This window comes from Balaenoptera physalus (assembly GCF_965194825.1).
Source record: "Balaenoptera physalus genome assembly, chromosome: 3".
In the NCBI taxonomy this organism is placed as follows: Eukaryota; Metazoa; Chordata; class Mammalia; order Artiodactyla; family Balaenopteridae; genus Balaenoptera; species Balaenoptera physalus.
The window spans coordinates 4486912-4499291 of NC_138890.1; the positions used below are offsets into that span (position 1 = coordinate 4486912).

At 51.7% G+C, this 12380-nt stretch overlaps 1 protein-coding gene and 1 pseudogene across 4 annotated transcripts in view; both read right to left on the reverse strand.

The window, feature by feature from the left end:
• Positions 1 to 12380, reverse strand: part of NDUFA11 (NADH:ubiquinone oxidoreductase subunit A11) — a 57966-nt gene that overhangs the window by 21310 nt on the left and 24276 nt on the right. The gene's annotated exons all lie outside the window — the stretch shown is intronic.
• Positions 155 to 10203, reverse strand: LOC309657556 (3-galactosyl-N-acetylglucosaminide 4-alpha-L-fucosyltransferase FUT3-like; annotated as a pseudogene). The gene is made up of 2 exons (XR_014268287.1): positions 9174 to 10203; positions 155 to 3750 (listed from the first exon to the last, which is right to left on the reverse strand). The product of XR_014268287.1 is annotated as a 3-galactosyl-N-acetylglucosaminide 4-alpha-L-fucosyltransferase FUT3-like (transcript).

A 12380-nucleotide genomic window follows, 5' to 3' on the forward strand; every position in this document is an offset into this window, starting at 1 on the left:
GTTGTGATTCCGCGCTCGCGGGGTGCCCACATCTTGGAGGGGCAAGAGGGCGTACGGGGAGGAGGCGCCATCTCCATTGGGAAAAGGGGGACGGGTGCGGGTACCACCTGCAGGATCGTGGGAGGATCCCATTTGCTTTGGGGGAAAAGGAAAGTAGATGCAAAGAGGGTCTTGTTTCCGGGGTACAAAAAGCAAAGTGGGGTGAATGGGGGGATGTCGGCAGAGACCTTCTTTCCCACCTCTCTACAGGTCCCCGTGCCCCTTCCCTCCCCGCCTCCCCGCAAGGTGTCCTTCTGGGGAGGGAAGGTGTAACTACAGTGCAGATGAGAAGACTGAGGTCCAGGTGGACCAGGTCTCCCTCACCCAACAGGCCTCCTCGGGCCTGGTCAGCCCTCACCAGGGTGAACTCGGAGCCACTATCTCCTTTCACTAGCTAAAAATATAGTTCGCTGCCCATCACCCTGCGGGGATAGGTCTGGGGCGGGCGCCAACCCCATCGAGCCCGAAACCGGCGCCCGCTGCGGCAGAGCCGGGTCCCCAGGGACCTAGGTCCTGGGGCCATAAAAGCTCTGGCCGGAGCCCGAGGGAGAATTTACGACAAGCCCCTGTGGAGGATGGAAAAAGCGCGGTACGGTGTTTAGATTTGCCCGTGGTGTCACCTTGATGCTTGGCAAGCCCAGGACTGCGCCGGGGTGTTGGGTTCCCAGCTGGCGGGGAGGGGTCGGCAGGTCCCACGGGCTGAGGAGGGGCGGGGAAGGGAGTGGGTGCTCCCAGCACGGAGCTGGCACCCGGGAGACCAGATGGCGTGGACCCCTCCCCTTCTTCCCCTCAGACTGGGGGTGGGGGGGTCTCGAAGGCGCAACTCCCCCTTCCCATACAGCTTTCCCGACCGAGGGCATGGTCGTCTCTCCTCTTCCCTCCCCCCACCCCAGACCGGGGCTCTCAGAGAACAGCCCCTTCCCTCCTTTACTGTTGTGTTTCCTAGACTGGCCCCCTCCCCCCTTTTCCCACACATCTGCGCTCCGGCCTTCCCAGACCCAACCCCCATCCTGAATCAGAAGCTGCCCCCAGGGAGTCTCACCCAGCCAGGCAGGAACACCCCCAGCTCCCTGCTCCCCAGCACCCGCCCCGCCCCCAGGCTGCAGCTGGAGACACTGGAGTCAGCTAACAGGCAGGACTTCCAGGGAGCTCCGAGAGCAGGGCTTGGAGGCCAGGTCCCAGACCGTGGGTGGCCTGCTTGGAAGGCAGTTTCAGAGCAGGCTGGCTGGCTGGGGCCCCCACCCACCCCCGCAATCTTCTGACTCTGAGGTTTGGGGTGGTGGATTCCTACACTGTTTGGGCTGACTCAGCCCAGCCATGGCAGAGAGGCCAGAGTTCCCAGACGCTGGGGAAGCTGAGCCTCAGTTTCCCCATCCTAGAAGGCCCTGAGCCTCAGAGAGGGAAGTTGCTCAGCCCAGGACACACAGCAGGAAAACTGGCCTTGGAGCCCGGGTCTGTGGTCCCTGAAGCTTGGCTGCCTTGGTGTGCGTGTGAGTGTGTGTGTGTGTGCACGCGTGCGCACCCTCCTGGGACCTCGGCCTTCCCATCTCCCACCCAGATCCAACCACAGGGCACTGGCCCGGCCCACCAGAGAATTGGAAAGTAAACAGAGCTGCCCCCGCAGACCCCAAGGCTGGGGTTCTCAGCAGTGCGCGCCACACACACACACACACACACACACACACACACATTCACACAGGGCACAGAGACTGCCACCCACACGGGGCTTAGGATCACACGCAGACCTACGGTCCACATGCTTACACGCTCAGTGCTCAAGCACACTCAGAGAGGGGCGTCCTCAAGGTCACCTGCAAGAACACAGGGGCCGCCTGTTCAGTCACACGGGGCCACGCCCACCCGCACTCCAAGCCCCACGTGATCGTTCCCCGTCACACCCGCTCTCACAGTCACACGCACCACGTCACACCCTCTCCCCTTGCCCTCCTTTGGGGGCAGTTCCTGCCCCTCCTCTATCCTTGCACTCGGTGTAGAACGTCCCCTTGTCCCAGCCCTGCCCCACGTGGACCCCGAGACAGCCCCGCCCCCAGTCCCACCCACTCTGCGCCCGGTCTCCCGGGCACTGTAAGCTGTCGAGCAGCATTTCTGGCCCCCTCCCACTCGATGCTATCAGCCCACCCCCAGGTTGTGACAACCACAGATGTCCCCAGACACTCCAAGCGTCCCCTGGGAGCAGAATCGTCCTGGAGTGAGAACCGCTGATCTGGAGTAAGGGAGGACACACCAGTTTTCCTCAGAGCATTCCCATCTGGAAAATGGTGTCAGTATTACCCAACCTGCATACCCCCAAGGCGGTTCATTGACAAAGCAGCAGTACTCACAAGCCAATCCACCAGAGCCATCACCAGTGGGCGGGACACCAAGGCTAGTTCCCCAGGGGGTGAGTGTCTTGGTGGGCGCCCAGCAGCCACAGCCCCTGGTAGGTGACCCCCCCCGCCCCCAGCAGGTGAAGCTCCTAGCAAGCGAGGTCCCACGGAAGCAACATTCCTGGCAGCAGAGGTGCCCAGTAGGGGAAGCCCAAGGTAAGGGAGAGCTCCAGCCACCAAGGTCCCCAGATGCCCAGCAGCCCAGGCCCCAGGCTGGCTGGCTCACGTGAACCAAGACGTGATACTGGGCACCGTCTGGTAGTTGGGATCCTGCTGCAGCCGCCAGCAGGCCTTACAGAACATCAAGCCCAGCCCCAGCTGAAGGATCTGGGCCGCAGCGTCTCCCGCCAGCGGAAGCAGCTCGGGTAGCGGGTGTGGTCCTTGACCAGCGCCAGCAGATACTGGGCCAAGTCCTTGGGGCTCTGAAAGTCTTCGACGTGGGTAAAGGCTTCGGGTGGCAGGAACTGTTCATAGTTCCTCCTGCTGGGGCCCAGCACCACTGGCACGGCCCAGGCCTGCAGGGCGTTCTTCCACAGCTTCTCCGTGATAATAGTCAGGGTGCAAGGAGTTCTCGAAAGCCAGGTAAAACTTGTACTGGGACAGCCTCTCGGTCATGACCTCCTGGGGCAGCGGCACGCGGGAGCGTCCATACACTTCCATTTGGAGGTGAGGCTGCAGCTTCTGATAGTACTGCACCCTGACCGAGTCCGCCCTCCCGTTGGACACCACCCAGGCCACCAGCTTGGTCTTGGCCGAGACGTTCATCATTGTGTCCACAGGCTGGCCAGGCCATGGCTCGAGCTAGCCGTACGGCATGAAGATATCTGAGTCCTGGCGGTAGGACACTGAGGATGAAGTATCCGTCCAGGGCCTTCAGTTTGGGGCAGTTGCTGGGCAATTCCATGCTGAACCAGACCCAGCGCTGGCTGGGGGGCCGCAGGGAAGGCGTGAGCTGTGCCTTGGGCCTGGAGCTGACCTATCGGTGATGCACAAGGACCGCATCCGCCCGAGGGTACTCTCTGCGGCTGACTGTCAGGTGGCAGTCGGCTGTGCCGGGCCATATCTCCGAGCAGCGGGACAGAGCCACCAGGGTGTTGAATGGCCACGTCCACAGCAGGAGACGCAGAGGCAGGTGGGTGGAGGGCCCCGCAGTGGCCTGGGAGGGGGCCCCCAATTTGGGGACCCCCGTGGGCTTGTCTCGGGACACACGCAGGTAGGAGAAGAAGCACGGAGCCAAAAGCAGCTGCCGCAACAGCCCGGGGAGACAGTGGTGCCAGAAACATTTTATCTTGGCCCAGCCGGGTGGATCCATGGGTCAGAGCAGCTGGGAGGAGGGGACAGTGAACACAGCATCACTGATAACAAAAATAATAACACATGCCTAGCGGGCAGATGCAGGTTACCCAAGTTCATCTTTACGAGTCCTGAGGTAGGAGGCACTGTTCTTATTCCTATTTTACAGACGAGAAAACTGAGGCCAAGGACTCAGTGCGAGAAAATGGCAGAGCTGGAATTCCAACGAAAAGCATCCAGCTTCAGAGTCCACTTATTCCTACCCACTAGGCCACATGATCTCTGGACCTGGGATAGGTTCCGACGGCTCTCTGGTCCCACCTTGACCTCGACCCTGCCCTTTCCCAGCTTTCCTAGAGTCTTCCCCAGCCTAGGGAGAAGACAGAGCTGGTTACAAGGTGCTCCCCAGTGCCCTGGAGCTGAGGCTTGGAGCCAGGGCTCTGTCTGGGAGGGGTACAATGTGATTACGTTGGAAGGTTATCTGAGGGCTCACCAGGTAGTGTAGGAGTTGGGGGAAAGGGCATTCCTGGTGGACGAAACAGCCAACGCAAAGGTCCGGAGGTGACGGAGAGCCTGACAAGTTTATGGGGAGAGCACAGGAAGTGCTCAGGGAATAAGCGTTTAAAGATGGCCCCCCTGGTCCCGCACTGGGGGATCCTGGGCGGCCGCTTGGCCTGGCCGATGTCTTTCCACTCCCCGGTAGTTTCCGTCCCTGCAGGAGGTCACAAAGTCCTCCCAGACTCCAAAGCCCAACCACCGGAGCGGAATCTAGGATTTCGGCCCTGCCCCTCTCCACTTCCTGTGGCCCTGGAGCCACCCATTTTACAGATAAGAAAACGGAGGTTCTGAGCGATAGGTATGTCTCTTGCCCAAATATACACAGCTAGAGCCCTTATGATCCAGAATCCAAACTCTCTCCTTTTAATGTAATTCCAGACTCCTCTCCCTCTTTGCAGGTGGAGCTCTGATCTACAGCCTGGCACTGTCCACTAGAACTTTCTGCTATCGTGGAAATGTTCTATATCTGCACCATCGGGTGCACCCCTATGGCTCTTGAGTCCTTGAAATGCAGCTGTTGTGTTGGACAGAGTTTTTAATGCTAAATTAAATTTAAAAAACGTTCTCTCTTCTGTAAATCGAAGACAACTTCCAGATAAAAAGTAAAGGCAAAGCCAAAAACAGCCTCTGATAGCCAATTCAATGATTGGAAAACTTGACAGTACATTTGGGACCTCCTGGAAGGGCAAATCTGCTCCAAAGAGACATTTTTATGGAGTCTAATTACAGATCAAGGATCTACGACGAAAACTGAGTGTCCAAATTAGGTGTGCTGGGGGTGTAAAATACACCCTGGTTTCTAAGACTTAGGATGAGAACGAGACCAGTAAAATTATCTCAATACTTCCTCTGTTCATTACACATTTAAATAATACTAGTTTGGACCTGTTGGGTTAAAGAAAGCATATTATTAAAATTAATTTCACCTGTGTCTTTTACATTTTTAAAGTCGTGGCTACCAGAAAAATATTAATTACACATGTGGCTTGTGTTCTGTTTCTACTGCCCAGCATGTGCTGCTCTAGAATTTCTAAGAAAGGGAAATGAGGGATAATGACTCTTTATTTGAAATGCACTCACCCTCTGGCCAGAGGGACTGGTGCAAATGCCCACAGACATGCCAACAAAACAAGGGCGTTCTGGATAAGCTACCTGTCCATCGATGTGGGACTGGTCGAATTAGGGTCCCCTCTGACAATGGAATGCTACGCAGTTGTGAAAAATGAATAAAGCCTGGTTTTGGTATTAGGGTATCTTTGTCCGAAAAAACTTAAAATAGAACTACCATATGATCCAGCAATCCCACTCCTGGGCATATATCAGGAGAAAACCATAATCCGAAAAGATACACTCACCCCAGTGTTCATTGCAGTACTATTTACAATAGCCAAGACATGAAACCAACCTAAATATCCATTCACAGAGGAATGGATGAAGAAGATGTGGTACATATATACAATGGAATATTACCCAGCCATACAAAAGAATGAAATAATGTCATTTGCAGCAACATGGATGGACCTAGAGATTACCATACTAAGTGAAGGAAGTCCGAAAGAGAAAGACAAATATCATGTGATATCACTCATATGTGGAATCTAATTAAAAATGATACAGATGAACATATTTACAAAATAGAAATAGACTTACAGATACTAAAAACAAACTTCTGGTTACCAAAGGGGAAACATGGTGGGGAGGGATAAATCAGGAGCTTGGGATGAACATACACACACTACTATGTATGAGATAGATAACAAACAAGGACCTACTGTATAGCACAGGGAACTCTACTCAATATTCTGTGATAACCTATATGAGAGAAGAATCTGAAAAAGAATGAATATAGGTCTATGTATAACTGAATCACTTTGCTGTACACCTGAATCTAACACAACTTTGTAAATCAACTATACTCCAATAAAATTAACATAAAATTTTAAAAAATGAATAAAGCCACTGTATTGGCACAGCTCTACAGGGCGGATCCAGGTTTTCTGGAAGCTGAACTTCCATATTTTGGGAGCCTCTCTAAGAAACGGCAAACAAAATTGAGTCCAGACTTAGATACAGAAAGTAATCTTTATTTAGGGGTCCCTGAAGCTTAAGCTTCATCCACTTCGTGGTAAATCCATGTCTGCCTGATACAAAACAGGTTCCAGAATTAAGTAGCTGGGTCTAAATCTGCACCATCCAATATGGGCGCCACTAGCCCCAAGTGGCTAATGCAACAGAGGAACGGAAATTGTGAATGTCAGTAAATTTCAAATGTAAATTTAAAAACTGAACAACGTAAAACAAATTTTTTTTTAAATTAAACACTACCCCTTTCACTCCAGCCGTTGAAAATTCAGCATCCAAATAGAAACGGGCTTAAAGTGTAAAATACACGCCAGATTGCCAAGATTTCATATGAAAGAAAGAATGTAAAATATCCTATGTAAAATATCTCATTAGTAATTTTCTATGTTGATTACACATTGAGATAACGCTTTGGATGTATGGGGTGAAATAAGATATAGCATTAAAATTAATTTTACTGGTACCTTTCTATTCTTTTTAATGTGTCTGGTAAAAAGTTGAAAATTACATATGTGGCAGAAATCAGTTTGGTGGTTCCTCAGAAAGCTAAACACATAATTCCATATCACCCAGCAATTCCACTCCTAGATATCTACCCAAAGGAACTGAAAAGCAGGGACTCTAAGAGATATCTGTATATCCATGCTCATAGAAACGTGATTCACAATAGCCAAAAGTTGGAAACAACCCAGATGTCCATCAAAGGATGAGTGTATAAACAAATGAGGTCCATCCATACACTGGAATATTATTCAGCCTTAAGAAGTAAAGAGAGTCTGACACACGCTATACCGTGGATGAACCCTGAGGACATGATGCTCATTGAAATAAGCCAGATGCAAAAGAACACATATTATATGATCCTGCTTCTATGAAATATCTAGAATAGGTAAATTCATAGAGACAGACAGTAGATTAGCGGTTACCAGGGGCTGGGAGGGTTGGAAGGAGAATGATGAGTTTTTGCTTACTGGATATAAAGTTTCTGTTTGGGGTGATGAAAAATTTTTGGAAATATTCGCGGTGGTTGCACACCATTGGGAATATACTTAATGCTACTGAACTGCACCCTTAAAAACGGTTAAAATGTCAAATTTTAGGTCTTATATATTCTGCCACAGTTTAAAAAATAATGTGGGACTTCCCTGGCAGTCCAGTGCTTAAGACTCCGTGCCCCCGGCGCAGGTTCAATCCCTGGTTGGGGAACTAGGCTCCTGCATGCTGCACGGCGTGGCCAAAAAATAAAATTAAAAAATAAAAAATAGGGGGCTTCCCTGGTGGCGCAGTGGTTGAGAATCTGCCTGCCAATGCAGGGGACACGGGTTCGAGCCCTGGTCTGGGAGGATCCCACATGCCGCGGAGCAGCTGGGCCCGTGAGCCACAGCTACTGAGCCTGCGCGTCTGGAGCCTGTGCTCAGCAACAGGAGAGGCCGCGATGGTGAGAGGCCCGCGCACCGCGATGAAGAGTGACCCCCGCTTGCCGCAACTGGAGAAAGCCCTCGCACAGAAAACGAAGACCCAACACAGCCAAAAAATAAATAAATAAAATTTAAAAAAATAATAATAATACAAAGTTCTGATTTAAAAAAAATAAAAATAAAAATAAAAAATAGGGACTTCCCTGGTGACGCAGTGGTTAAGAATCCGCCTGCCAATGCAAGGGACATGGGTTCGAGCCCTGGTCTGGGAAGATCCCGCATGCTGCAGAGCAACTAAGCCCGCATGCCACAACTACTGAGCCTGCGCTCTAGAGCCCGCAAGCCACAGCTACCGAACCCGTGCGCCACAACTACTGAAGCCCCCGCGCCTAGAGCCCATGCTCCGCAACAAGAGAAGCCACTTCAATGAGAAGCCCACGCACCTCAACGAGGAGTAGCCCCCGCTTGCCGCAACTAGAGAAAGCCTGTGCGCAGCAACGAAGACCCAACAGAGCCAAAAATAAATAAATTTTAAAATAAATAAATAAAAATAAAAAATAAAAAGACCCTGATGGCTGGCGGGCTCCTTCTACTGGGCAGAGCTGGCGTAACCCTCCGAATGCGGAAGGGAGAAGCTGGCAGTTGGCCTTGTGTGGTGAAAAGGGAGCGTGATTTGGAATTACACGTCCACGCCAAAGTTTCTGGAAAGAGACCCAAAAGACAGGCCTTTGGGAAGACAGCCCCAAGCAGGAGTGGGATGGAGGCTGAACTCTGACCACAAGCTACTTTGCGCCGCCAGGGTTTTTGGCCGTGCACAGAAGGTTAATATGCGGAAATGTACTTAAGATGGATATAGTTTGTTTGTCCTGGGTTTATGGTAGCTCCTCCTAGGAGGCATGGAGGCCCTTGGCAAGGACCTTGAGGAGCGAAGATCCAGGAACGGGGCTGTGGGAGGCTGGGGGCTGAGATCCCACCCAAGTGGAACCGGAGATATTTTTTTCCTAGAAAGGATCTAAAAAATGCCATGATGCTGGGACACCGCAAAGATCAGAAAAACAAAACAAAACAAAATCCCCCCCACTCCCCTGCATCTCAGGTCCTCTTCCCACAGGACAGGGTGGGAGGGAGGAAGGGCTCTGTGCTGCTGATGGGGGCCAGGAAGCAGCGGGGGTTCTAATCCACAGCTTTGCCAGAGAGAGACAGACAGACAGACAGACAGACAGGGAGAGAAATGCTGCTCCTCCTGGTCTGGCAAATCAATCGGAACTTCCCACACCTGCTACACCTCTGGCGCACCTGGTACCCAGAAAGACCCCGGGGAGAGCAGCCTGAAGGCCCTTCCCAGGGGGCAACGATGCCTCCTGGGAGACGGGACATTTTCCCCGGGAGGCCTTACCTGGCTGGACAGCGTGCAGGACGGCAAGCAGCTGACCAGGAAGTCTAGGGCCGAGTCACAGCTTGTCCCCCAGGGTGTGGATGAGGCAACACCAGGGAGGAGAAGGAAATGGACTTATTTATAGACGCAGCACAGCTCAGCCCAACACCACCGCAACTGCCATCAGATGACACAGGGTGTCCTGTCCCATGAGCTGGGTCATCATCTAAAAGCAAACGTGGGACTCTGCTAATCTCCACCATAAGACCTGATGAGGGAGGGGGTGGAGGAAGTTGGGGACTAGAGTCACCGCCCTGGCCTCCCCTGCGGCCTCGAAGCACACATGGCTTTGGGCGTAAAGTTGACCCATCCATAAAGGGAAAAGGGCTGACCCAAAGCACTGGATCTCAAAGTGGTTTCCGTGGGGGCACCAGGGGTTCCATGGAGGATGGGGAGGGGCAGGTGAGCAGAATTTCAAGCTTCTCACTTTCCCTTCCAGCAGATCCCACCCCCTTCTTCCGTCTCAGTCAGCAAATGTTTCTTGTGTACCTGCTACATGTTGGGCCCCAGGGATGTTGCACGAAGCAAGTGGGTGAGACAGATAACCCATAAGGAAACTTGTAAACAAACATAAATTATAAATTGCAAAAAAGGAGGCTGTGGCCTGGTCTGGACTTCCTGGATGTGTGAGCTGAGAGCTAAAGCCCCGTAAGAATTCTCTAAGTAAAAAGGAGGATGCAAGGGCTTCCCTGGTGGCGCAGTGGTTGAGAATCTGCCTGCCAATGCAGGGGACACGGGTTCGAGCCCTGGTCTGGGAAGATCCCACATGCCGCGGAGCAACTAGGCCCGTGAGCCACAACTACTGAGCCTGCGCGTCTGGAGCCTGTGCTCCGCAACAAGAGAGGCCGCGATAGTGAGAGGCCCGCGCACCGCGATGAAGAGTGGCCCCCACTTGCCGCAACTAGAAAAAGCCTCGCACAGAAACGAAGACCCAACACAGCCAAAAATAAATAAATAAATAAATAAAATTTAAAAAAAAAAAAAAAAAAAAAAAAAGGAGGATGCAAGAGCTTTCCAGGCAGGGGCTTCTCTGGTGGCGCAGTGGTTGAGAGTCTGCCTGCCAACGCAAGGGACACGGGTTCAAGCCCTGGTCCGGGAAGATCCCACATGCCACAGAGCAACTAAGCCCGTGTGCCACAACTGCTGAGCCTGCGCTCTAGAGCCCGCGAGCCACAACTACTGAAGCCTGCATGCCTAGAGCCCAAGCTCCGCAACAGGAGAAGCCACCGCTATGAGAAGCCCCTGCACCGCAACAAGGAGTGGCCCCTTCTCGCTGCAACTAGAGAAAGCTCGTGTGCAGCAACGGAGACCCAACGCAGCCAAAAATAAAATAAATAAAATAAATAAATTAAAAAAAAAAAAGACAAAGATGTCTGCTTTAAAAAAAAAAAAAAAGAGCTTTCCAGGCAGAAGGGACAGCCTGTGCAAAGGCCCTGAGGCAGCAAGGAATGGCAGCATTGGAGGAAATCCAGGAAGGCTGAGTGTTCAGGAGCAGAAGATGAGGTCACCAAGTTGAGCTGCGTCCGGCTGTGGTCAATGATGGATATTTAACACAAAGGCGACAGGGAGCCATGGGAAGCTTCCAGCAGAGCAGTCACCACCACATAGACTCCTGTTTTGAGATACTCTTTCAGCCCGCCACGGGGGACAGGGGAGACAGTAGGGCAGAGGCAGGGAGGCTGGGGAGGCGGAGGCTGCTTCGGGCAGGCTAAAGCCCTAGCTCCAGCTCCCAGGTACCACGATTCCCCTGTTCCCAGATGAGGAATCACTTCTGTGAGGCTGCTTCACGCTGCCTGGACATCTACCACCTGACTGTCCAGTTAGTTCCAGGCTGGCAGAGGTTCCAGGAGGCTGGGGTCCCCCAGGGCAGGGCATTTGTTTGTTTTTAAATGCACTGATTCTTTTTTTAATATAAACTTATTTATTTATTTTTGGCTGCGTTGGGTCTTCGTTGCTGCACGTGGGCTTTTCTCTAGTTGCGGCGAGCGAGGGCTACTCTTCGCTGCCGTGTGCGGGCTTCTCATTGTGGTGGCTTCTCTTGTTGCGGAGCACGGGCTCTAGGCACGCGGGCTTCAGTAGTTGTGGCACGCGGGATCAGTAGTTGTGGCTCGCAGGCTCTAGAGCGCAGGCTCAGTAGTTGTGGCATGCAGGCTTAGTTGCTCTGCGGCATGCGGGATCTTCCCGGACCAGGGCTCAAACCCACGTCCCCTGCATTGGCAGGAGGATTCCCAACCACTGTGCCACCAGGGAAGCCCAGGTCATTTGTAACAGGGAAGAACAAGTCTTTTTTTTTTGGTGCACCACCAGCATGTGGGATCTTGGTTCCTTGACCAGGGATCAAACCCTTGCCCCCTGCAGTGGAAGCACCTAGTCCTAACCACTGGACCACCAGGGAAGTCCCAGGAAGAACAAATCTCACTCTATATTAAGGCATAACCCTCCCAGACTTCACCACAAAGCTACAGTAATCAGAACAGCATGGTATGGCACACAAACAGACATACGGATTGATGGAACAGAACAGAGAGCCCAGAAATAAAACCACACACCTACAGTCAATTAATCTTTGACAAAGGAGGCAAGAATATACAAATGGGAAAAGTCTCTTCAGCAAGTGGTGTTGGGTAAGCTGGACAGCCACATGTAAATTAATGAAGTTAGAACACACCCTCACACCATACACAAAAATAAACTCAAAATGGCTTAAAGACTTAAACATAAGGCATGACATCATAAAATTCCTAGAAGAGAGCATAGGCAAAACATTCTCTGACATAAATTGTTCCACTGTTTCCTTAGTCAGTCTACCAAGGCAAGAGAAATAAAAACAAAAATAAACAAATGGGACCTAATCAAACTTACAAGCTTTTGCACAGCAAAGGAAACCATAAACAAAAAGAAAAGACAACCTACAGACTGGGAGAAAATATCTGCAAATGATGCTACCAACAAGGGCTTAATCTCCAAAGTATACAAACAGCTCATACAACTCAACAACAACAACAAAATAACTGAATCAGAAAATGGGCAGAAGACCTAAATAAACATTGCTCCAAAGAAGAAATACAGATGGCCAATAGGCACATGAAAAGATGCTCAACATTGCTAATCATTAGAGAAATGCAAATCAAAACTACAGTGAGGTACCACCTCACACCGGTCAGAATG